The following is a 25,779-nucleotide window of genomic DNA, read 5'->3' on the forward strand; positions in this document are numbered from 1 at the left end:
TTGAGCTGATTCATAACAGATCTAGTGTAGCGAATTTCATTATCCTCATCGCTTAGTTTACATTCACCTCAGGAAAATGGCCTCTTCCAGTTTAATTATCTGTGTTATGAACCAGCTGCACGCCACACTATCCTCAGAAATCTCCTAATCTTATGCAGTGAGCTTATAATCAGCTATATCCTGCTATATTTTTCTTCGGGTGAAATTCATTTTCTTGCGATACAATGCGCAAGCTGTTTCCTGGCGTGGTGCTCGGCTTATCTGGAATGAAATGCTTGGGAAATGGGTCTCTGATCTCACCTTGAGTAGACGAAATTAACTTGTGCTAAGGCACTCTTTGGCCACAGATGCCCTTGTGCCATTAAAATCCATCAAATTCATCCTGTTGCCCTAAGATACTATTGGTGATTCATCCTCTGCATTGTATGCCCTGGCCAGATCCATTTTCTTCTTTTAATTTCTGCCAGAATATTAACAACTTCCCTGTTCATCCCGGTTTTGGTTTCACTTGTTCAGTTATGCTATTAATAATTATAATCACTTTATTGAAAACATATTTTGGCCTAAATGGCATCAAGTTTGCCACTCTGCAAAATGATATATATGGTTGGTCTTGTATGTCTTTACTTGTGTGGTAATGTTTATTTTGTGCTCACTGTCTAAACAACCTTATTTGCCTATCATATCCTACTCTCTTCTATACCTATCTTCCTTCCCCCTGGCTCATCGTCTTTTCAGTCATTCCTCCTCTTTCCTTTACACTGGCCATCGGTCACAAGGCCGCTGTGTGAACGACAGTCAGCACTGGGCCCTTTTTTTCATGGAACCTGCACTGCTACTATTATCACTAATAGTACGGTATCAGTGTTTTTGTGATACTGCATTTATTGTTATTTATAAAGTAGTTGGCTAAGGCAATGGTAGCAGTGTTGGATATTACAATATATCATGCATATATCTTGCTTGCAATATATCAGTGTGTTCACTATTACACTACCCTCTATTTCTTTCAGTTCAGTTATTTGGCTATAGATATATTGTGCTTCTTTCCTAGTTTAGTCCACTCAAACTAAAACTTTGCTCTTAGTGTCGCAGGTAGAATCTACAATGAATGCTGCTCTGTGTCTTGTAAGCAGGAGGCAGTGTCAAATAGACCAATGAACTTTCCTTGGAATTGAAAAGCCTTTGCCGTATTATGCGCTGAACCACGAGTGTGAAGAGGAAAATGTCATGTCTTGGATTTCTGCAGAAGTGAGCCATCGCGGTGAATCTACCAGCGCGAAAGACAGGGACGAGAAAGGAGAGAAGACAGGCGCTGACTCACGACTAAAGTTTATTGACATGAACAGGGAATATATAAAAAGCCAAGCAACATCATAAACCACGCTGTTACAGATAAGCATACAGGACAACATGAGTCAAAAATCGCCCTCAACATTTCCCTGATCGAGATAGTCCAACTCATTGCGTGTTAACACGATAGACAACACACTCACATATTCGTCACGCAGTCATAAGATGTGTCTAGCCTCGATAATCTCCCATTTAATCTCTCTGAATTTACTGCCAAAATGCGTGTTGCCGAAAGGAAAGGGTATCAGCCTTCACATCCCGTGCAGTGTACAGCAGAGTTACCCCAACCACCTAGCCAAGCCCCTACCCTATTGTGTTCCTGTAGTCTTACATTCATACACCTGTAATAAGAACACAGCACACTACTAATACAGCACATACAGCACACCACAGCACAGCACAGTAATAAGAGCACAGCACAGTAATAAGCACAGCGTCACGAACAACCAGCCGAACCGTCCAGGCACAGAACAGAGACCGCGTTCAGTCCAGAGCACGCACGAGCGACCGAGCGTTCGGCGCTCGAGCTTCGGAGTGTTCGGCGCTCGAGCTTCGCAATGTTAGGCGCTTCTCGTCGTCTTCTTCGTTGAGCGCCAGCCTCTGAAGATTCTAGCGCCCGTGTCCAGTCTTACAATTCCCCCCGGGCGAAAGGGCGCCATCCTGGCGGCCTAGGGCGATCTGACGACGGCGGGGTCGTAGTAAGGTTTGAGGCGGGTCGTGTGGACAATTTCGCGGCCTCGGCGGCGATGATCAGGGGATGGCGTAAGGGGTTCGATGAGGTAATTGACGGGGGATGTCTGCTGAAGAATACGGTAGGGTCCCTGGTACTTGCTAACAAGTTTGGAGGAAAGGCCGGGACCTGAGGAGTGTACCCAGAGCCAGACCAAAGAGTCAGGAAGGTAAGCGGGAGGAAGTGCAGGGGGATCACGGGTGCTTTTCTGCTGCTGCTGGGCGTGAGAAGTGAAGGACCGGGCAAGCTGTCGGCATTCTTCGGCATAAGTTGAGGCTTGAGAAAGAGTTGTAAATTCGGAAGCATCAGGGCGGTAAGGTAGAATGGTGTCCATTATGCAAGAAGGCTCACGGCCGTACAGGAGAAAGTACGGAGAGAATCCGGTGGTGGCTTGAGCAGCGGAGTTATAAGCGTATGTGACAAAAGGGAGAACGCGGTCCCAGTTACAATGGTCGGAAGCAACATACATGGCCAGCATGTCGCCGACGGTGCGATTAAAACGCTCAACCATGCCATTTGTCTGGGGATGGTAGGCGGAGCTGGTGCGGTGAACAACGTTGCATTCCTGAAGGAGAGCTTCTACAACTTCTGAGAGGGAGGCCGGACCTCTATCACTGAGCAGCTCTTTGGGCGCACCATGGCGAAGAATGATGCGATGGAGAATGAAGGATGCAATGTCGTGGGCTGTAGCGGATGGTAAAGGCGATGTTTCAGCGTAACGTGTAAGGTGGTCGATGGCAACGATGATCCAGCGGTTCCCGGTTGATGTGCTGGGAAGAGGGCCGTAGAGGTCGATGCCAACACGCTCGAGGGGCTGTACTGGTCAAGGCAGCGGCTGCATAGGAGCGGCGGGTCGGCGAGGTGGATGTTTTCGTCGCTGGCATGTGGTGCAGGACTGAACGAACTGGCGGACGTAACAGGCCATCCCACGCCAGTAGTACCGCTGTCGTAGACGGGTGAAAGTCTTCAAGAATCCGGCATGGGCACACTGGGGATCATCGTGGTAGGAAGAGCAAATGAAGGAGCGCAGATGTGTCGGAATGACGAGAAGCCACTTGCGAAATCCGGGGGATAGTTGCGGCGGTAAAGGAGCTCGTCTCGGATGGCGAAATGGTGAAACTGACGACGGAGAGACGATTGGCCAGGTAGGAGATCAAAAAGGCAAGTGATCCACGGGTCTTTGCGTTGCTCGGAAGCCATATCAGCGAACTCAAACTTGAAAGAAGACAGGGCGGATATACAAGGCGCTGCCTCAGATGGTACAGGGGAACGTGAGAGGGCATCAGCATCGGCATGTTTGCGGCCGGAACGATAGATAACGCGAATGTCGTACTCTTGGAGTCGCAGAGCCCATCGCGCCAGTCGGCCAGAGGGATCTTTCAAAGAGGACAGCCAGCAGAGGGCGTGGTGATCGGTGACAACGTCAAAAGGGCGCCCATACAGGTAGGGGCGAAATTTGACGATCGCCCAAAGGATGGCTAAACACTCCTTCTCGGTGACAGAATAGTTGGCTTCAGCTTTTGTGAGTGTCCGGCTAGCGTAAGCGACAACGTATTCGTCAAAGCCTTGCTTGCGTTGAGCGAGTACGGCACCGAGGCCGACGCCACTGGCATCGGTGTGGAGTTCCGTCGGAGAACGAGGGTCGAAGTGACGGAGAATTGGTGGAGTGGTGAGGAGGCGACGGAGTGTCGTAAACGCTTCATCAAAGGCTGGCGACCAGGCCGAAAGGTCGTGGGTGGAAAGGAGCTTGTTCAGGGGGTCGACGATAGTGGCAAAATTGCGGACAAAGCGGCGGAAGTAGGAGCAGAGGCTGACGAAGCTGCGGAGGTCTTTTACAGAAGTGGGCTTTGGAAATTCGGCCACAGCTCGCAACTTGGCCGGGTCCGGGAGAACGCCATCCTTCGATACGACATGACCGAGAATGGTGAGCTGCCGAGCTCCGAAGCGGCACTTTTTCAAATTAAGTTGGAGGCCAGCGTCGGCCAGGCAGCGAAGAACAGTCTCGAGGCGCTGGAGGTGAGACGGAAAGTCCGCGGAAAAGATTACAACGTCGTATAGATAACAAAGGCATGTGTGGCATTTGAGCCCTCGGAGTATGTTGTCCATCATGCGCTCGAATGTGGCGGGTGCATTGCAGAGGCCGAAAGGCATGACATTAAATTCATAGAGCCCGTCGGGTGTGACGAATGCAGTTTTTGGGCGATCGGCTTCCGCCATCGGCACCTGCCAGTAACCGGAGCGCAAGTCCAATGAAGAAAAGAACTCAGAGCCCTGCAGGCAGTCAAGGGCATCGTCGATACGGGGGAGAGGGTAAGCGTCCTTGAATGTAATCTTATTCAGACGACGGTAGTCCACGCAGAAACGGATGGAACCGTCTTTTTTCTTGACCAGAACCACTGGCGATGCCCACGGGCTGTGCGACGGTTGTATCACGTGACGCTGGAGCATGTCGGTCACCTGGGCGTCAATGATGCTGCGCTCAGCGGCTGACACGCGGTACGGACGTTGGCGCAAAGGGGCATGGGTTCCAGTGTCAATACAGTGGGTAACGGTGGTGGTGCGGCCCAAGGAAGGTTGCTGGTAGTCAAACGAAGCTTGAAAACGCTGCAGAACGGCTACAAGCTGGCCGCGTTGGGTAGACGTCAGGGCGGCGTCGACGGAACGGTGAAAAATATCTACAGACGACTGATTCGTGATGGGAACAGGTGTAATGGCGCTGACGTGAAGGCCGGCCGCGCTATCGACGAGGGGTTATGCGGAGGCGGGATCGAGAACGGCAACGCTACCAAGCGATTGGCCACGGAGTAAAGTGGTAGGGCAGGAGAACGGGTTGGCCACATAAATAGCGCTGGAGCCCCGAACAATTGTCAGCACAGCATGAGGCAGCAAAGCAGACTTCTGGTCAGCGCATCGTAAAGAGGGGGTATAAGTCACTGTTGCATCTGAGAGCGCAGCACAAGAAAGAGGCACCAGCACAGCAGAGAAAGGTGGAACGTCTGTGTCCTCTGAGACGACCACAGTAGCGGCAGCAGCACCGGTTACGTCCAAGGGGGCGTCACTGTAGGGCGACAAGTCAAGCTGAGCACGGGCGCAATCAATAACGGCGTGATGTGAGGAGAGGAAGTCCCAGCCAAGGATAACGTCGTGAGAGGAGCGGGCGACGACGATGAACTCGATTGTGTAGGGAACGTTCCCGATGAGCAGGCGGGCGGTGCAAGCGGCTAACGGTCGAATGTCCTGAGCACTGGCTGTCCGGAGAGAAACGGGAGGAAGGGGCGTCGTCACTTTTTTGAGTCTGCGACAGAGGGTGTGACTGAGAACCGAAACGGCCGCGCCAGTGTCAACAAGTGCTTCGACGGCGACTCCTTTAACGAAAACGGTAATAATATTGGCAGGCGCAGAAACAGGTCTTGAGTGAGCCGCTGGTGACGCAGTTCTTGCCTCCGGAACTGCGGTGGTTAGTTTTCCGCGTGGACGGCGGGTTGGCGACGGAGCATTGGGGAACGGGAACGACGGCCAGGAGACGGCGAGCGGTGGGAGCGGGAATGGTAACTAGGAGAAGAAGAATCCGGAGGCGGCAAGTGGGACGCAGGCGAGGACCACGGCGGAAGGTCGTACATCGGCTCACGCCTATAATTATAGGGACGGTGGTCACGACTGCGACACAAACTAGAAACGTGACCAGCGACGCCACAGGCGTAGCAAATAGGGCGGTTGTCTTGTGTGCGCCAGGGGTTGAGTGGCTGCGGCTGTGATCGGGGGCGGGCAACCGGACGGTAAGGTGGGGTTGCAGGTCGCTGGGGTTCTAACTGCCGGGAAGGTGGTCTGTAGACAAGGGCAGCAGGTGAGGGCCGCGACCGCACCACGGCATCGGCGTACGTAAGAGGAGCCGCGATCAGGGGTGGCTGAGAAGGAGGTGGCAGGACTTCAGCGACCTGCTCCTTAATAACACGCTGTAGGTTGGGAGTGAGCGACGGCGCAGGCGTAGGCGGGCAGGTAGACAAAGATAGCTGGCATGCGACTTCCTCACGTACAAACTGCTGGATGCTCTGGAGGAGCGACTGTTGGTCCAGAGCCCCGTCCCCTGGCAGAGCCAAGCTGCAAAGTGCGGCCTCCTGTAAGCCTGCACGCCGGGTAGAAAGGCATTGTTTGCGCAGCTCATCGAAGCTTTCACAGTAGCCGATGACACCGGAGACAGTCTGGGGATCTTTGGCGACGAGCATCTGGAAGACATCATCCTCAATGCCTTTCATAATGTGTCTGATCTTGTCGGCCTCGCTCATAGAAGGGTTGACACGCTTGCAGAGGTCGACGACATCTTTATAACTGGTAAAGTTTTCACCGGTTTGCTGGGCCAGACTTCGCAAGCGTTGCTCGGCGCGAAGCTTTCGCACGGCGGGACAGCCAAAGACTTCTGTCAGACTGGTTTTTAGAGCTGCCCAGCTTGAGATGTCAGCCTCGTGGTTTCGAAACCAGAGATTGGCTACGTCGCTCAGATAAAAGATAACGTTGGTGAGCTTGACGCTATCGTCCCACTTGTTGTATGCGCTTACGCGTTCATAGGAGGCCAACCAATCCTCCACATCCGTGTCATTTGTGCCGCTGAAGATGGTCGGGTCACGCTGCTGCGCGGCGCCGGAACAGAAGACAGCCGACGGAAGCGGTGAAGCGGTTTGGGTGACGGTCTCAGGCATTGCAGATGTGGTAGTCAATGCGCGGGTGCGAAGCTCCAGGGCGAGGGATCATTGGCACCTCCACCACTTGTAATAAGAACACAGCACACTACTAATACAGCACACCACAGCAGAGCACAGTAATAAGAGCACAGCACAGTAATAAGGACAGCGTAACGAACAACCAGCCGAACCGTCCAGGCACAGAACAGAGACCGCGTCCAGTCCAGAGCACGGACGAGCGACCGAGCGTTCGGCGCTCGAGCTTCGGAGTGTTCGGCGCTCGAGCTTCGCAATGTTCGTCGCTTCTCGTCGTCTTCTTCGTTGAGCGCCAGCCTCTGAAGACTCTAAAGCCCGTGTCCAGTCTTACACACCTTCCAGTGGCACCTACGTAAACCAGACCACAAGATAATAATATCTGATACCACATTCACTTTACAAGGTACATATACATTTCACTCTACACGTGTACTTTTCTCGAGCCACATTAACAGAATTATTCTTAAAATTTTACATACTTTAGACAACTTATTAGGGGCCGAGAAAGCCACTTTTACATCATACCTTCTGGCCACATTTTTCAAATTGCGCGACAATCTATGTACATATGGTAACACAACTGGTCTTTTGGCATCTCGCTGGCTGGCCCCAGCCTGATTGTGCCGATCACCACGAAACTGTCTCAGCTTCTTTAACAATTTATCATATGCTCTTGCAGTAAAAAGGTTGGGAAATTCTGCGTTTGTTAACCTTAAAATCTGCTCTTGGAAACTAGTCGTCATGCTGTGAAAGCATAATTTCATCCAATTCTGAGCCCACGCTAGAAATTGCAATGCTATCTTTCACTAGCTTGGAATGGTCGACATGTAGCCAGGTAGCAGCTTAACACTCGCCAGCACACATGAAGTGTGCAGAACATCAAGGTAAGGTCCAGAAACAACAGCTCTTTTTCTTGGGACATTTGCTCCAAGGTAAGCCTGAGATAAAGGCTTTGCTTCTTAAACAACTTGAGAATATGTACAGGTCCCGAACTATCACAACCTTTATAAAAGACCAGAAAATCATCGACGTAGCAAAAGATTTTTCCCCCAGCCCATGCACGTTCAGGACAATTATTGTATCCACCCTACTCAAGAAAATATTTATTTATTTATTTGTCACTATACCCACAGCGCCGTGAGGCATTACAGGGGGGGGGGGGGGGGCAAGACAACTCAAACACAATCGAAAAAGCAGGAAATGCAGATAAAAAGCAAATAGGCAAGCAACTGAATCAAACAAGCATACAGGCAACACTTTAACAAAAACAAAAAAGACAAAAAGAAGAAAAACAACGGCTTAATTCAATGCATATTTCGCAAAGAGGGAAAAAATACATCAGGGGAGGTAATGGTAGCAATATCCTGTGGGAGTTTATTCCATTCGTGAATTGTTTAGGGGAAGAAGGACATCTTGAAGAAGTTCGTTTTACACCTGATCTCTTTAATTTTGAAGGCATGATCAAGACGCGGTGAGACATAGTCGGGATGACACAGATAATGCTCCCGGTTAATGCCAGTTTTATTATGAAAGATATTGTGGAGAAATTTTAGTCTAAGAAGTTTCCTTCGCTGCTGGAGTGATTCCAATCCAAGGTTATTCTTTGCAGCGGAGACGCTAAAATTCCTGGAAAAATAACAAATCGCGAAGCCGAATTCTGGATCCTTTCAACCTTGTGAATATCTACCTGCAGCTAAGGGTCCCAGACACAGCAAGCATATTCAAGTACTGGTCTAACGTTAGTTTTATACAGGAGCTCTTTGGCATTGGGCGGTAAATTCTTCGCATTTCCGCGAAGAAAACTCAGTACTCGCTTTGCACATCGCTTAGCACAAGGCCAACCTTCAAACCACTACATATTCGAGACTTTAGAACACTTACCGCACTGCGCTGCTCTACAAACATGCTCTTCAAATAAATGCTATTCAATAACATGCTCTTCAGATAAATTTCAGAAAAGGGTTCATGCAAAATTGTCTCTGGTTATTTGCAAAAGCATCTGTCTACTTCGCGTCTTGAAGATTCGTTTCTTGTACTCAATTCGCAGTGTGGTTGAGTATCTTAAGAATGACAATCCAGCGGATTGTCTTGTGATTAGTGTCGATGTAGAACTATTTCATTCTATCCCGCACGAAGATCTCGTGAAAAGCTTGTGAATGTGTATATCGGAGCACAACGATGAGCTTGTGTTTAGGAATGGGTGTGTAACATAAATCTTTTTTGGCACTTGCCTCCTTTTATTTGAAGTGAAGAGCATGTTTGTGGAGTATGGCAGGGAAGCATATGTTCAAAAGTATGCTATATGTATCGATTCGAAGGTTGCCCTGTGCTAAGCAATATTCTCTTAAGCAGGGTGGATGGAATGATTGCCAAGAAATTGCATGGGCTGGGGGGGAAATCATTCACTGCGTCTATGATTTTCTGGTGTTTCACAAAGGTTGCGATAGTGTGGGACCTGTACATATTGTGAAGTTGTTTAAGGAACAAGGCCTTTGTCTTAAGTTTACCCTGGAGAAAATGTCCCAACAAAAAGAGCTGCGGTTTCTGAACCTTACCTTGATGTTCTGCACACGCCATGTGTGCTAGCGATATTCACCCAGGAGTGTTGAGCAGCTACTTGACTGTTGGTCGAACGATTCTAAGCTAGTGAAAGACAGCATTGGGTCGTCAAGTCTAGGCTCGTTATTGGTGAAGCCATGCTTTCACAGCGTGACAACTGGTTTCCAAGAGAAGATTTTAAGGCTAATGAAAGCATGATTTCCCAACCATGCTATTGCAGGAGCTTTCGATAAATTGTTAAAGCTGAGCATATAAGATTGGGCAAGTTGGTCAGACATGCTAAAGGTAAGAATGGCGCAGCATCAAGTAACGAGGACAACAGGAGAGCACACCCACGCACAAGTGCCAACCTTGGAGCGGATACAGAATCCAAGGGCGCGTACTTGACATTCAGCGTTGGCAGCCAAGGATCGGGCTTGTTCAATCTTTAGCGTTCAAATCCGTGTTTATTCGTTTCCTTGACTGTCAACGCTGAATGTCAAGCACGCGCTCTTGGATTCTGTATCTGCTCCAGGGTTGGCACTTGTGCGTGGGTGTGCTGTCCTGCTGTCCTCGTTACTTGATGCTGGGCCATTCTTCCCTTTAGCATGTTAAAGCTGAAAACCCTTCGCAGGGACTGGCACGATCAGGCCGGAGCCAGCCAGTGAGATGCCAAAAGACTGACTGTGTTACTGTACATACATAGATTGTTGCAAAATTTGAAAACTGTGGCCAGAAAGTATGACGTAAAAATGGTGTTGTCGGCCCCTAATCAGTTGTGTACGATCTGTAAAATTGTTAATAATTTTGCGAATTTCGTTAGGGAAAAGTACATGTGTCGAGTGAAACGTGGCAACATATATGTGCCTTGCAAAATGTATGTGGTGTGTCGGATACCATTACCATGTGGTTGGATTTATGTTGGTGAAACTGGAATGTGTATCAATGTAAGACTACAGGAGCACAAGAGGTATTTGGATATTGGCAGAGGTTGTAACTTATCTGCACGTTGCAAGGGATGTGAAGGCTGCTAGCCATTTCTTTCGGCAACACGAATTTTGGCATTACATTCCGAGCAGATTAACCGGAAAATTATCGAGGCTAGACACATATTATGACTTGGTGACGAATGTGTGAGTGTGCTGCCCATAGCGTTAACACGCAGCGGGTTGGACTGTCTAGATGAGAGGAATGTTAAGGGCAATCTTTTACTTATGTTGTGATGTAGCTTATGTGTAATTGTATAGTTTGTGGTGTTTGGCTTTTCTATATACTCCCTGTTCACTTCAATAAACTTCAGTTGCGAGTCAGTGCCTGTTTTGTTTCCTTTCTCGTCCCTGTCTCGTGCTGATAGATTCAAGTACTTGTAGAGTAGATTCAATGAATTGTGTACTTGCAGAGGCTTGTGAAAAAAAACAGAGTAATTTTCTTTTCTTTATGCAGAATGGAAGGTTGAAATTCTCTTACTTAAATGTTTGCAGCATGAAATTCTATTCGGAAAGGTAAAACCCGCTTTATTGTACATTTTGTGTGCAATGGTGCCGATGGCTGCATGCAACTGAAGACATCCGTCCAGGTTATCTAGCTAGCGTCCTTCTTCCTTGTGCCACATTTTCTGAAATATTTTGTCAGATTTATTTCAATCAGAATTTCTAAGAACATAATTACACCAAATTTGGTGATCATATATGACATAATTCAAAGCGTGATGATCATTGGTATTTTTAGTCTGGGGCAGTAGAATGAGAAGTACATAGTATTTAGTAAAATTAAATATGACCAGTCAAACATAAACAAAACTACTCTTTTTTAGAGGAAAATTTTGCTACCGAAGTACTGGAGTGACATGGCATGATGAAGACGTGGACAGTGTGCTGTATTCATGATGGCACGTGAACTTGCGTACAGTGCTTCAGGCAATTGGTGAGTACCTTGGTGCTGTGCTTCTGCTTATATAGCCAAATTATGTTTTTAATCTAAGAGTGTATCTGACAACTTAAGCAAAAATTGAGTAGTATTTAGATATTCTTGCACCAGATACCACTGTGAGAATTGGTTATTAATGATGTGTCTTATTAATGATTATTAATGATGTGAATATAGCAAGCATGGCTTTCGAGCTGAGTGCCTCCCATGTCTGAAAAAAATGGCCACTGGGCTGCTCCACGACACGTGGAGCACCCCAGTGTAGCACATTCAGGCTTCATGGAGGGGAGAATGAAGGCAGTAAATAATTTAAGAGTAGAAAACACAGCACAAACCACAGGACCAGGAAGCTGACAGAACACACCGACTCTGATGACACTCTTTGCATGAAGGGTGTTATAAAGTTGCCTGTCATGTAATGCAAGATGGAGGTCGCACAGGACGAGTGTTAAATATGAGTTGATGCAGACACCTTCTGTCATTACACAGTACTCACTGAGAACTCGAGCAAGAAACAAAGGTAACAGCTGATCATGGCCAGACTCTTGTGCTTTCCTCCGCAAGCAATCTGGAATTGCTGCATGTGGCGAGGAAAAGTACATACCCTTGATGTCAAGTGACAGTGCACTCACAGGGCCGGTAACAGCTCACTGAAGTGTTGTGATATATCTACAGGGCACCTCATGAGAAATTCTTAGGCATCAGGACACAGAGCCCTTGCAGAAATTCTCTCAAAGTTTGTTGCCACATGGACCTCTTCGTAATCAATGAACCTAAAAGGCGAGCCTGCCTTTAGTGTCACAAAAAAAGGCCTATGACATCGGTCTTTTTGCTTCTCCATTAGTGCCAAAATGTTTGCTAGCGAGATCTTTCGCAGATATATAATTATTTCACAAAATGTCAAGTAGGATACTGAAGCTGCGCCAAGCAGTACCAGTAAAAAACGTATCACAGCTGTTCAAGAAGCAGAAAGACTCATGCCTTCATCCTTCTTTTGCATCAGACACATGAGGACACTCCGTCTTTCTGGGTCATCATTTTGAAAAGATTCACATGGCCACGGTCTTTGGTTAAATTTCTGCAAAGAGCCCTTTTTGAAAACTTGAGCATCCGGTCCTCGTGAGGCACACTGCAGATATTGGAATGCCTTAGTGAGCTGCAACCGGTACGTGTGACTGCATTTTCACTGACATCAGATATTAGTACATTTCCTTGCACATGCTGAGATAATGGAAACTATGAGTGAAAACATGCGGTTTGGGGGAAGTGCGCTTCCTGGGGCCGTATTCCAAGTTTGTGTCATATTAAAAAGCGTCATAATCTGCCGCCACGGGCACACCTGATTGGTGGAAACGCTGGAAGCGGAAGTGGCGGTTCGGATGCAGCGAAAAGGGTCGAAGAAACCAGACGGTGACGTCAAACATATAGCACGTAGTGTACGCAGCAGATGCTCGACAGCCAACATGGAGGTGCGCTCTGAAGTAGAGCCTCTCGCTTCGAAGTGAACTCGTCGATGTTACTGCGTTTTTCGGCCCTGGAACTGGATATAAACTGCGTGCGGGACTTTTCCTTCGTCTCGTCTTGCCTATAACAAATTGGATGGACGATAAATTCGACAAGCGTCCGGCCTTTTCCAGATGTTGCCAGTGATCCTTGCTCGCTAAGTTGTGCATTGAGTACTATGTACAGAAAGGCACCTGCATTGAATTGTATCTGGCGCCCATCCTGAGCTACTTTCTGTTTGCACAAAATGATAGACAACCGTAAAGACTTTCATGCTCACAGTGCCGCCTGGGAAAGCGCATTTTGTCTGCTTCTTTCTAGACCTGGGGTTTTTACTGTTTACTGTTATGAGAAATGAATTTTGGGCAATAAACTTAAAACGGGTTGGTTCTCAGTGAATGGCTTTTGCAAGCTTCTACGAAAGCCGATTGTTCAATAGCGTATGGTTGAAATGTATTTGTGAAATTTATATTTGGTGTTGTGTGACTACTAAATGAGGTGTTTTTTATGCTTTTCAGATGGATCCGACAGCAATGTGCAGATGTACAATGTGTGTAGTTTGCCATGAAAATAAAACATATGTACTTGTACTCACCCAAACACTTACCACTCTTTCATTCTAAGCTGCATTCTTTGTACGTATGCAATACATAATATGCGCAAAGAAAAGCCTTGTACATAATACTTATTTCTTCGGCACCTGGACGGCTATATCTGCAGTGAACATTGTGGGCAGAAGCTACACGAAGACGCATTTTCATGTACCACAGAAAGTACATAATTACAATACAGATAATTTCCGCTCTAGATGAAATGACTTCCGAGTGAACGGAGGACGTATGCATACACATTGCGGAAACTCCAATAAGAACAAAGCAGAAGCATTCGTTGTGAAAAAACGATTTCGGTCTCGTGTATAGCATGGCGTAACTTTCCGTTACCAAGATTGTGACTGTCGTCATACGGAGTCTCTGTTTCTGACATTTAGTCCGTACCTCATGTTTCGGTAAACCCTCCGGCAACGCATTACCAGCGGGTTTCTCTGTACTGCGGAGCATTTTTTTTTACAGTGCAGCGGTACGCCACGTACCGCATCTACGGGGACCATTTCACCGCAGGTGACTTCATGGACCCCGGGATGACTTCGCTGAAGAAGACGGCTATTCCTACGGTTCAGCCCACAGGATACTGAGGTTGTCAGCTCGCTCAAGGTCATTTTCAGTGTGCGCTTGTCGTGTTGTGGATTTCTAATTAGGCAATTTCTTAGAAATACAGAAGAAGAATGCACATGCTCCGAAGTGCTCAAAGATGAGAATTGTGGCCTAAACAAACCGCATCAGTATTTCACCATTCTCAGAGCCTATCATATTCCGAGTAGGTTTTCTGGAAACTTGATAGTTCCTTCTGAAGCAGCTTTTGCATTTATACAGCAGCTGGAGACTCGATTCCTTTCTGTAATTGAAGAAACATCCCATGTACGCCACGTCTGTGACACACTGTATGAGCTCGTGGCAAATGTTTCCAATTTTCCTTTTTGCTCCATGCAGGGCCGCGAAAGGTTTCTGAGGATATCGTGCAAAATTCGCCTTTTCTGGCATGTACGCTTCATCAATAGAAACTTAGACAGCATTCACTTCAAGAAATCAGTGCTTGGCAGACAGTTGAACAAATTTAAAGCCTGATGTCTCATTGTTTCTCATCGCTGCCAATAGAACATAGGGTTCGCTTGCGTATATTCGTTGCTATGGTCATTACTGCGCTGATAATTCATCACATCTTTCCTTCCCTTTGCTAGGTTCGATAATTAGTAATGATATGGGCTTAATTCTGTACATGTAGGACAATGCTTGTAGAAAGTTGTATTTTTTATTTTTCTCGAAGGCAACTGCAGCCTTTTTCGAAGAGACGATTTACGTTGTTGTTGATTTCCATTTGTCCATATTTGTCTTGTTTTAGAACAAGAGCGCGCCGCCAGAATGTGGATTTTTTTGCATGGTGTGTACACCTTGACCAAAAAAATCGCAATACTCTCCTTTTACGAAGAGTGCAAGCTTACTATGATGTATTGAATATGATGTTCTTGTATTTTCCAACAGCCTACCAACCTATGCCTATCGCTCAAAGCTGCTGATGTGCAGGAATCGAGCACGCTATACGTACCTTTTTAACACGTTACTTGTGTCTAGCTATTGACAACTCCTGTTCTGTTGTTCCCACGATGATGTTTTAGATGACAAACCCGCAGAGCGTATGTGCAATATTTTTGTTCGTGACATGGTGCCACCCGCTTTATCATAACTTCTTTCCTGTTGCTTTTGTATTCTGATGTATTTTATAAAATGTGTGTGATCCAGCATTTTTTTCTCTACAGTTCAAATTGTAAACAACAAAAATAAACTTGTGTGGAAACACTCCCCTGCATGTCTGCAACTGGAATAGGTGGCTCAATGACGCCACAAAATTAAAGTAAGAACAGCTCTGATTGCATTATTCCAACCTGCATGAGCTAATTCAGCTTGCGTACTTCGAGAAGCTAGGTGGTATTTCGAGTAAATTAAGGTCTGCGATTCGAGAGTTCATTACGTCTATATGTATGGCATGCTTAGAAATGAGATATTAAGCCCTTGTGGTTCACTTGGACGATGTAGTTTAATATTTTAATAGTCAAAGGTAAACCAGAATCGAAAGCATTGCTATCGAAACCGAAACTGAAACAGAGCTGTAGCACTTACCTAAAATCTCGGAGGACGAAATTAGTGGTCTGACCACCCACTCGGGGCTCTGGCGGCAGTGTAGTAGCTCCTCCGCAAGGCCCTACCTGAGTGTCCGCTCTTTACGAAATAAGTTTCTCTATGGCTATACTTCGGAGCGGACAACGGAACGAACGCAGCGCCGTAGCGCTTTGCGTACGCACAGCTAAAACTGTCTATTTGACTTTTGCGCTTTACCACTGTTAAGGAGCCGCGCGCACGCACGCAGCCCCCCACTACCAAAAATTGCATGCTCCACCTGCCTCGATTGAGGCAGGGGCAGGGGTCAACGCCGGCGCAGTGCAATGCCCGCGCCTCGCCTTGGATGATCCCTCACCCTGACCAGGAATGCCTCAGCACCAGGTTAATATGCCAATGGCTGGCAAGGCCCGGCGAAACCACTGTCTTCGACCGCCATACGGTTGACAGTGAGTATTGTGTTTATGGGTAAGTCATAAACCAAACAATAAAAATTTAAGGTGCTAATTTCAAGCAGCTTAGCTAATAATAGTGACTTGACAAAAGGTATTTAATTGCTGTGCTAATTACAGAGCCTTAATCAAATAGTATTGTTTAAACGGTCCTGAAACGCTTCAGTATATTTGCATTCTTCTAGCGGCTACGGTGTGCAGCTGCCAGAATTTTTTTCTGTTTTTGTTTTCTCAGTTTTTTTTCTCTTTTAATGAAACGACGTTAAAGGCCTTTGAGACCAGAACTAGTTACTACCTAGTAAAACAAATATAGTCAACTAGTAGCCCACGATGACTAATGCTTTCGCATTCACAGCAGGTAAGAACTCTTAAGTTCCCTCCGTAAGGAAGTAATTACTCAATAGTATCCACCAATAAAAAAAAAATTTCCTGGTCCGAGAATAGAACTGGGTACCACTGCCTATCTGGAGCAGTGTCCTACCAAATAAGCTAAGCAGGACGGCTAACATATGAGGACGGTGTTAGTCCAGTCTAACATTCGATTAACACCGTCGCCACTAGCCATTGGCTCGAGGGCCTCCTTGGAGGAGAATTTGCCGCTTCGGTCTTGAGTTGTATCCGATTGCAGCAGATGGTAGGGCGAGACCGAATTCATCAACAACTCAAAGTGCGAACGGTGTTATTCCGGACTAACATTGAACTAACGCCGTCCCCATCGGCCCACTGGATTCAGGCTCCGAGTGGCCACGGGGTCGTACCAGGTACCTGCTTGCACTTGTGCTGATGAGCGCGACTATTACCAGGAGAAGCAACACGGGGTCGCTCCAGGTTCTGGGTTGCACTGACGAGCGCGACTGGCGTCGACCGATTTTCATGACGTCGTGGTTAATCCCCTCGCACCCGCTGGAAAGACATCACAGGGTTGTAAATGAAAAGGGATTAACCGCATATGAAAATCTTTCCACACCATTAGGCTGGCCGTCTTCGTGAGCTTACTTAGTAGAGCGATGTCTAGTATAGGCAGTGGTTACGGGTTTGATTCTCGGACCAGGATGAACTTTTTCTGCAACTATACTTGGCTTCTGTGAAAGCTGTGCAGCTTTTCTTTGCAGACGTGTACATGGATTCGCTTGGGTGGAGGCTAGCGAGTACTACTCCCTTATTTTGAAACAAAAACAGAAGAACGCAAAGGGGACACCTCTGCTAATAATAAAACCTTCGCGAAAGGTGCCTGCACCTTATCCGAGGTTAGCTATCATCTCACGAATTTTCATTGGTGCCCTTGACGGCAGCGAGACTGGACCGAACTGATTCTTTCTTGGCATGCAGTAATCAGTGATTACAAGCTCTCATTGGTACCATTTCTTAAATACGCATCCATTGTGTGCGCTAGGTTTTGTCCAGCCACACGCTGACTGTTTATTACAAACTCTTTCTTGCCATTGTCCATCTCCTGTATGTTCGTAAAGTGCTCGTAAGGTGTTTTTACCCTCACCTTTGCTACCATTGTCCACATTGAAACGTTGACGGCTCTGGTCACGTGGGTCCCTACGCACCGAAAGTATAGCGGAGGAAGCTGAGCGCGCTGTGGAGCTATGGTAAGTGGCTCATGGCGGAGGTGTAAGGGAGACTGTTCGAGACTCGAGTGCTGTTACCACCATCTATGAGACGCTCTTTAATGCGCTACGCCTATTATGCAATTCGTTTTACGCTTACAGCTACTCACGGCGACGAGATATATGCGGGCAGTTCTTTTCTACAGCTTTCTTTTTTTTTTCAAGCAGTTCGTGTACTCGCCAAACAAGCATTTTATGACAATCTGTATGCGGATACAACTGAATAACCAAGCGGCAAATATCGCTCAAAGAAGGCCCTCCAGCCAATGGCGTCGACTTATTGTGATGACGTCGCAGGTAACCGCCTTGCACCTATTTACTGTCATCTGAGATGCACGCTAGCAGATGCAAAGCAGTTGACCGCGAAGTCATGACAATTGACTGGAGGGCCTCCTTTTAGTGACATTCGCCGCTTTGTTTTTGAGTTGTATTCTACGTTACGTTTGGATGTTTCCCATCGGAAATTTTCTAATTAATGCGCCCATAGCGACAGCACCTCGCTGGTACTGTCTTTTTTTTACACAGTTGTGTACAGGAGCCGCCTCATTTATTAAGATAAATATCATTACTGCGCAATTAAATTCGCGAATAATGATAATTTTCGGTGCCAATTAAACTGCGCACAAATACTCGGACGCTTACAATAAATCAATGCAGCCGGGCCCGGATATATTGAAATCGGACATATCGAATTATTGGCCAATGGACCACGGAGATTATCACCTTGAAAATTATGTGTAAAAGTTTCGGAAAGTCGCGCTGTATATAGAACTGAAACTTCATTGGTCGTTCAGAATATCTATCTGCGCGCCGCTGCCCTGCAAGTGGCGCTTCTCCAAACGGTTCTCTTCAACGCCCGATGACCGGTCTGCTGCGCGGCCTGGAGTCACTAAATAAATCTTAGAGTACCGACACTGTAGCACGGCGGCAAGCAGAGGCGGCCATTTTGGTGTTTATCATTGTTTTCAGATTGCCGCTTCTGCGACCTCGCCGCTAACTTTGGCCCGACCATTTCGTAAACAACGCCGCTAGCCACCCGGACGCTGCAGCGGGAATCGTGCGGCTTGGAACCGCTCAGATGCAAAGAGTACAGCCGTTACCATCAGTTTATGCTTTCGTCGTGGGGAGACACTCCTTGCATTATGAACTTAAATATTCCAGGTTATTGGTGATTATTCTGGCCAAATTTTTCTTGACTCTGCAAAATCGGCGTTGCGCTGCTCGTATGCTTTATTATATATTGCGATAGGCGATCGCCTCCTCAGTAGAGGCTGCTGCTATAACACTTCGTGCGTTGTCTTTTAAACTTGCTTTTATTTTGTAGGAGCTAATGTGTGAACACCGCGGGAGTATTGCTAATGGTTCAGTGTAGGCAGCGGTCGAGTGCAATGCTACTACGGGTATCTTCGCGGTTACTCCAAAATTTTACGGGAGAAATATACGAGCGCTCCGGCTGAGAAATTCACGGTGATTAAGGCAAGGGTAACCCCGCTGGAGGTAAAATAACGCTGGGTGCACTGGCGACTGCTTCAAACAGCGGCTTAATCTTGAAGCGAACGGCAGCGAGCCGTCTGCACGCGTACTCGCAATTTGTAACCGGTGTAACTCGATGGTCAGCACGCTTCCGGAGTACAGTAATCACTATAATTCAGTGAAACTTTGGGGGCTGGTTACAGGGAATGGCATAATCGTGCGATACACTAGCGCGGGCCTTAGATTTTCAGAGTCGGTTTTCTTGCACGCACCTGCTCGCCGGCTGATTTTCGGGAAGCACACAGCCGCTTCTGCTAGTCATAACTCAAAAAAGCCTTGCCACCCGACCGCAAATGCTTTCAAATTTGGGGAAAATTGCTTATTGAAAACACGGAATGGAACACAGCTCAGCACGCGCTGGACCAGCCACATGCTTTGGATTTTATTTTTCGGGAGAAAGAGACAGCGAATTGTAAAGTGCATGCTTCACTGATAGTGGTTCTGGGCAGTATCCATAGACGTATTTCATTCCACATTGATTGAAAGAACCGCAAGGAAATTATGGGAAACCCTAACATCTGGTGCTGAAGTACCTCACTTAGGAATACTGAAAATAAAGTGCGGTATACTATTTCATAATAACAATGATGATGTGCTATTTAGTTTGAGTCTAGCTTGGATACTTTTTCTGGTTTGTAATGCAGTGGACATGACCAAAAACTCAAGACACTGTTCTCTACAATTCCATTAAGCAGTTTTCAATTACTGAGACTCGACTCTATAAAAAATAACCACTATCAGGAGCCAAAAGCACTTACCGCGTGAAAGCAGTGCTACCAAGTAAACATACCAACAGAACATTTTTATTCACGAGATACCACCTTATATAAAATACAAATTCAGTCAGTGTTAAAAAAAATGGCCAGGCTTAGCTTGGTTAAACCAAGAATGCGTTGCATATCTCGATGGAGTTCCGTGCTGCTCCGTTGACTCGATAGGCTATTGACTCGATCGCCATTGAAACTGCCCGTGCAGCACCGCTCGATCGCCTTTGAGTCGATAGACTATAGGTTCGAGGGCCCTCGAAATGCCCGTGTGACAGGAGTATAAGACTGTCCCGGCGAAGGAGCGCAGCTCTTTTATACATATGCCGTGACGTAAATCATAGCGCAGCGCCCCTAGCGGGAGGAGCGGGAGTCAGGTGGTGGCTGCGGCCGCGCGCGACCGCGCCAGTTGGGGCCCAGCTTTTCCTCCATGACGTCACGCGCCGGCGCAGCGCCCCCTAGCGGGAGGAGCGGAAGTCAGGTGGTGGCTGCGGCCGCGCGCGACCGCGCGAGTTGGGGCCCAGCTTTTCCTCCGTGACGTGGATGGATGGATGGATGGATGGATGGATGGATGGATGGATGGATGGATGGATGGATGGATGGATGGATGGATGGATACGGCTGAACCCTTTACATCGGGCGGTGGCTCAAGCCACCTAGCCATGTCTTGTGAAATTTTACTCCTGTCTTGCTTTTAGCCACCAATCAGATAACCTTCGCTTGGTTACTTCTAACCTCTCAAAATCCACTTTCCCTTCACTATCCCTAAACCCCAATGCCTTGGGTAAGTCAGCCCCGCTGCCTTCCACTGTAGGGTGAAGCCCTTTACAGAAAAGTATCAAGTGTTCAGCTGTTTCCTCCTCTCCGCACGCAATGCACAAAGTGTCTATCTCCTGGTACCTGACTCTATACGTCTTAGTCCGCAAAACTCCAGTCCTGGCCTCAAACAACAAAGAACTTCCCCTACAATTATCATAGATATTTTCTTTGACAATTTCCTGTTTAAAGGTCCGGTATGTTTCTAGTGCCGATTTCGTCAGCATCCCTGTTTTCCACAAAGCTCTCTCTGTTCCTTTAACCTTTTTCTTAACCGATTTCTTAACCGATAACCGATAACGTCACGCGCCGGCGCAGCGCCCATAGCGGGAGGAGCGGGAGTCAGGTGGTGGCTGCGGCCGCGCGCGACCGCGCGAGTTGGGGCCCAGCTTTTCCTCCGGCTGTCGTGACGTCACGTTACGTGGTTTGGTGGCTGCCCGGCCGCGCCCAAGGGCTGAACTGAGTGATTGCAATATGAAACGCATAAAACAATGTGGACAAATGACAGCATAAACAATATGCAAGCCTTTTGAGAACACTGCAGCTGCTACACAACAAATGCTTCATATGCCTCGAGATAACAGGAACTAAAATGACATCAGATGAAACCAAACTTCTGCATGTAAAGAAAAAAACAATTTTATACTTTTGCATGACAAAGAAAAAAATGATTGCCATACGAACAGGCAACTGCTGCCTTTTTATTGCACTGCTGAACTTAAGACTATAGCAAGGACATTATTGCAATATGACTTGTGTGCGTACACACACACACACACACACACACACACACACACACACACACACACACACACACACACACACACACACACACACACACACACACACACACACACACACACACACACACACACACACACACACACACACACACACACACACACACACACACACACACACACACACACACACACACACACACACACACACACACACACACACACACACACACACACACACACACAAAGTGACCAGGTGTTTGGGAGCATATCAGTAAATACACTGCCAAGGTACCACGTGGAAAAATTTTGTGCGGGCACATATACACATCAAAAAGGACATGTTACATTTGAAAATATGGAAACACATGGCTGAAGTCACATCATGCTGCTGATCTAGGAAAACAGGCCTTTCAAGAATATGACTGCAACGAAAAAGAGGGTAATTCAACTCAAATGTAAAATCCATGTAAACAATCAGCCACAACAGCCGCATGTCATAATAGTGACGTCAGGCCACTGTGTGGCCTGACGTCACTGTCGCGAGGCGCGCGTGGCGACCGTCTGCTTGGGTGTGGTGTGGCGGCGGCGGTGGCGCCAGCTTACTTTGCGGTATCGTGGGGGAAGGATGCCTCGTCTCGCCAAACCAGTGCCTCCCAACACGCGATGTGCGGCAGCCGCTGAAAGAAAGCAGCGCTCAAGAGAGGCTGAGCTTATACGGTCGCATGCATCAGGGCGGCAAGGCGCGTCCGAGTTTTGTGCCTCCGTGGTGTTTCCGACGCAACAAATTGCCATTGGCAATGGTGTCAGGCTTCCGCCGTTTCACACTTTAGTCTCGACAAAGTGTCTTGTGTAATTTTTCGTTGAGACCTCACACAAGTCAGGTACGCAGTGATTATGATGCTTATGGGAGAGTTTCAAAGTTTTAATAAACCGTATTGGCAATGGAGCACTTACCTTTCACACTGTTCCAGGCTGCCCTACTCCTTGGCTCATCGCTACCTTGTTTGGCATCGGACGTGGTCTTCACCTGCCCAGTTGAGAACGCGAATCAACCCGCGGATTGGACGCAACAGCCTTGCCTACAGATCCATCTGGAAGGAAACCTGTTCTTCGGCTGGCAACCGCGGTCGTTCATCACCAGCGATACCACTATCAGCGCCGGCCACACGGAATATAAGCTGCTGCCCGTGAACGCCCCTCTGGGGCACGACGCCGTATTGGCAATGGAGCACTTACCTTTCACACTGTTCCAGGCTGCCCTACTCCTTGGCTCATCGCTACCTTGTTTGGCATCGGACGTGGTCTTCACCTGCCCAGTTGAGAACGCGAATCAACCCGCGGATTGGACGCAACAGCCTTGCCTACAGATCCATCTGGAAGGAAACCTGTTCTTCGGCTGGCAACCGCGGTCGTTCATCACCAGCGATACCACTATCAGCGCCGGCCACACGGAATATAAGCTGCTGCCCGTGAACGCCCCTCTGGGGCACGACGCCGTATTGGCAATGGAGCACTTACCTTTCACACTGTTCCAGGCTGCCCTACTCCTTGGCTCATCGCTACCTTGTTTGGCATCGGACGTGGTCTTCACCTGCCCAGTTGAGAACGCGAATCAACCCGCGGATTGGACGCAACAGCCTTGCCTACAGATCCATCTGGAAGGAAACCTGTTCTTCGGCTGGCAACCGCGGTCGTTCATCACCAGCGATACCACTATCAGCGCCGGCCACACGGAATATAAGCTGCTGCCCGTGAACGCCCCTCTGGGGCACGACGCCGTATTGGCAATGGAGCACTTACCTTTCACACTGTTCCAGGCTGCCCTACTCCTTGGCTCATCGCTACCTTGTTTGGCATCGGACGTGGTCTTCACCTGCCCAGTTGAGAACGCGAATCAACCCGCGGATTGGACGCAACAGCCTTGCCTACAGATCCATCTGGAAGGAAACCTGTTCTTCGGCTGGCAACCGCGGTCGTTCATCACCAGCGATACCACTATCAGCGCCGGCCACACGGAATATAAGCTGCTGCCCGTGAACGCCCCTCTGGGGCACGACGCCGTATTGGCAATGGAGCACTTACCTTTCACACTGTTCCAGGTGAGTTACCTTGATCATTGCACTTGCCTAAGAAGCAAGAATCGCTGCTTGTTTTTGGTGTCGTGCCCCAGAGAGTGGTTATTTGCCCTTGAAGCATGCGAGGAAACTGTGCAACATTGCTTAAGTAGTTTATTCTTAATTCTTTCCGGGGATGTGGAAACAAACCCCGGACCTGATTCTAATGACATCCTGGCTACTGTGCTGAAGACTGTACAAAGGATCGAATCCGGCCAAGATGGAATTCGAAGTGATTTGAGAGAGTTGAAGCAGTGGCAAGCGTCAGTAGACATTGAACTGAAGCAGTTGTCTTCTAGACTTCGCAGTGTCGAAGTGGACGTTTCAGATCTAAAAAACAATCCCGCTGCGTCTTCGGCTGATTCTCCTGGTGCAGTTTCCAGCGTCATCTCTGACCAGCTCAGAATTATTGAATCGCGTTGTAATGACGCGGAAAACAGGATGAGACGCTGCAACTTGCTTTTTTTCGGCCTTTCCGACGACATATCTGAGACATGGTCAAGTGCTGAAACAAAAGTGATTGACCTGTGCAAGAATGAATTGGACATTACAGTAGATTCATCGCAAATAGAACGGGCCCACCGCATTGGTAAATACGACCCGGAAAAGTGCAGGCCAGTGATGGTAAAATTCACATTGTTTAAGGACAAACAACAGATCATTGGGAACGGCATCAAGCTGAAAGGAACTAACTACGCTGTGCGCGAAGATTTCTCCCTTCAGACACGACTGGCTAGAAAGAAGTTGATCGAATTTGCCAAACCACAAAAAGTTCCGTACAAGCTAAATGTCGATAAGCTGAGAATAAACGATAGTGTTTACGTGTACGACGCCGCTACTGACACCGTAAAACTATCTTCCGCATAGGTAAGGTGTTGCTCGGCTACACGTGTCATCAGGAAAGAACAAACATCTTACCGCAATAACACCGCGCAATCGCAGCTCTCCTTACTTTTCACTAACATACGCAGCATTCTTCCTAAGCGCATCGAACTTTGTTCATACCTTGACAATTGTGAATGCGACATTTTAATACTAACCGAAACGTGGCTCCATAAAGATATTAGGAACGATGAAGTCTTGCCTGATATGGACAGTTTCACTATCTACAGAAACGATAGGAGCGACAGAAGGGGAGGAGGGGTGTTGATTGCTGCTAAAAAGCATATAACTTCTTTTCCCGTTGATATTCCTAGTAACTTAGAAATTTTGTGGGTTTGCATCACATCGCCATCTTCCAAGCATCTTCTTGGAGTTTGTTACAGACCACCAGATAGTCCGCAATCATTCGTCTCTGATCTACATGATAACCTAACTGAAGCAAAAGCTAAATTTCCAAAAGCAAGTATCTGTCTACTTGGTGACTTCAACTTTCCCGAAATTGACTGGCCGAGCTTAAGTTCGAGAACACGTGATGGCACTAATTTTGTTCAACTAACTCTCGATTTCTCTTTGGTTCAATTAGTCGAAAAACCTACCCGAGGAAACAATAAGCTAGACCTCGTCTTCTCGTCAGTCCCAGACAATATAAGCCCTATCTCTTATTCTGATGGCCTCAGTGATCACGAACTGCTTAATTTCACGATTTCCATGCCTTCATGCGCACGTGCACAAACACATAAACGTATTTTTGATTATAACCGCGCTGACTACAATGCCATTAATATAGGGTTACAATCCTTTTGTGACACATATCTTCCGACTTTTTCTCAGCGTTCGGCCAACGAGAACTGGGTTTTGTTCAAAAATAGTTTACTGGAATTAGTACACCGTCATATACCACTGCTCACCCTCCGCACGAACGCGTCTAAACCATGGTTCAACAGGATGTTACATGCATTAAAAAACAAGAAAAAGCGACTATTCAAAGCTGCCAAACGCCTTGGCACACCGGCTTCATGGCAGAAACACAAAACCGCCGAAAAAACATATTGTAGTGCCATCCGCAAAGCAAAGCTTAAATATTATTCCCATGACCTTCAATCCCTTATGACACACAACCCTAAAAAATTTTGGAAAACGATATCACCTATTGACACTCCGGTTCTTGTTTCGTTGTTGGATAACACTGGTGCTCCAGTTATAGAAGAAGAATGCCCACTTATATTTAATAATTATTTTTCTTCAGTGTTCACACAGGAAGACCATTCCACTACTCCACCATTAGTAGATGCCGATTACCAGTACATGAGTCCCATAGAAATAAGTGTCTCCGGTATTGCAGCATTAATAAACAATCTTAAGATTTCG

General features: G+C 47.4%; 1 non-coding gene across 1 annotated transcript; it reads right to left on the reverse strand.

Moving 5' to 3' along the window:
* Positions 1-15,716: 15,716 nt before the first annotated feature.
* On the reverse strand, positions 15,717-15,883 carry LOC144116588 (U1 spliceosomal RNA). Its single transcript, XR_013311916.1, has one exon. It is a non-coding gene; the product is annotated as a U1 spliceosomal RNA (small nuclear RNA).
* Positions 15,884-25,779: the final 9,896 nt, after the last annotated feature.

The sequence above is a fragment of the Amblyomma americanum genome, chromosome 1, assembly GCF_052857255.1.
Source record: "Amblyomma americanum isolate KBUSLIRL-KWMA chromosome 1, ASM5285725v1, whole genome shotgun sequence".
Lineage (NCBI taxonomy): Eukaryota > Metazoa > Arthropoda > Arachnida > Ixodida > Ixodidae > Amblyomma > Amblyomma americanum.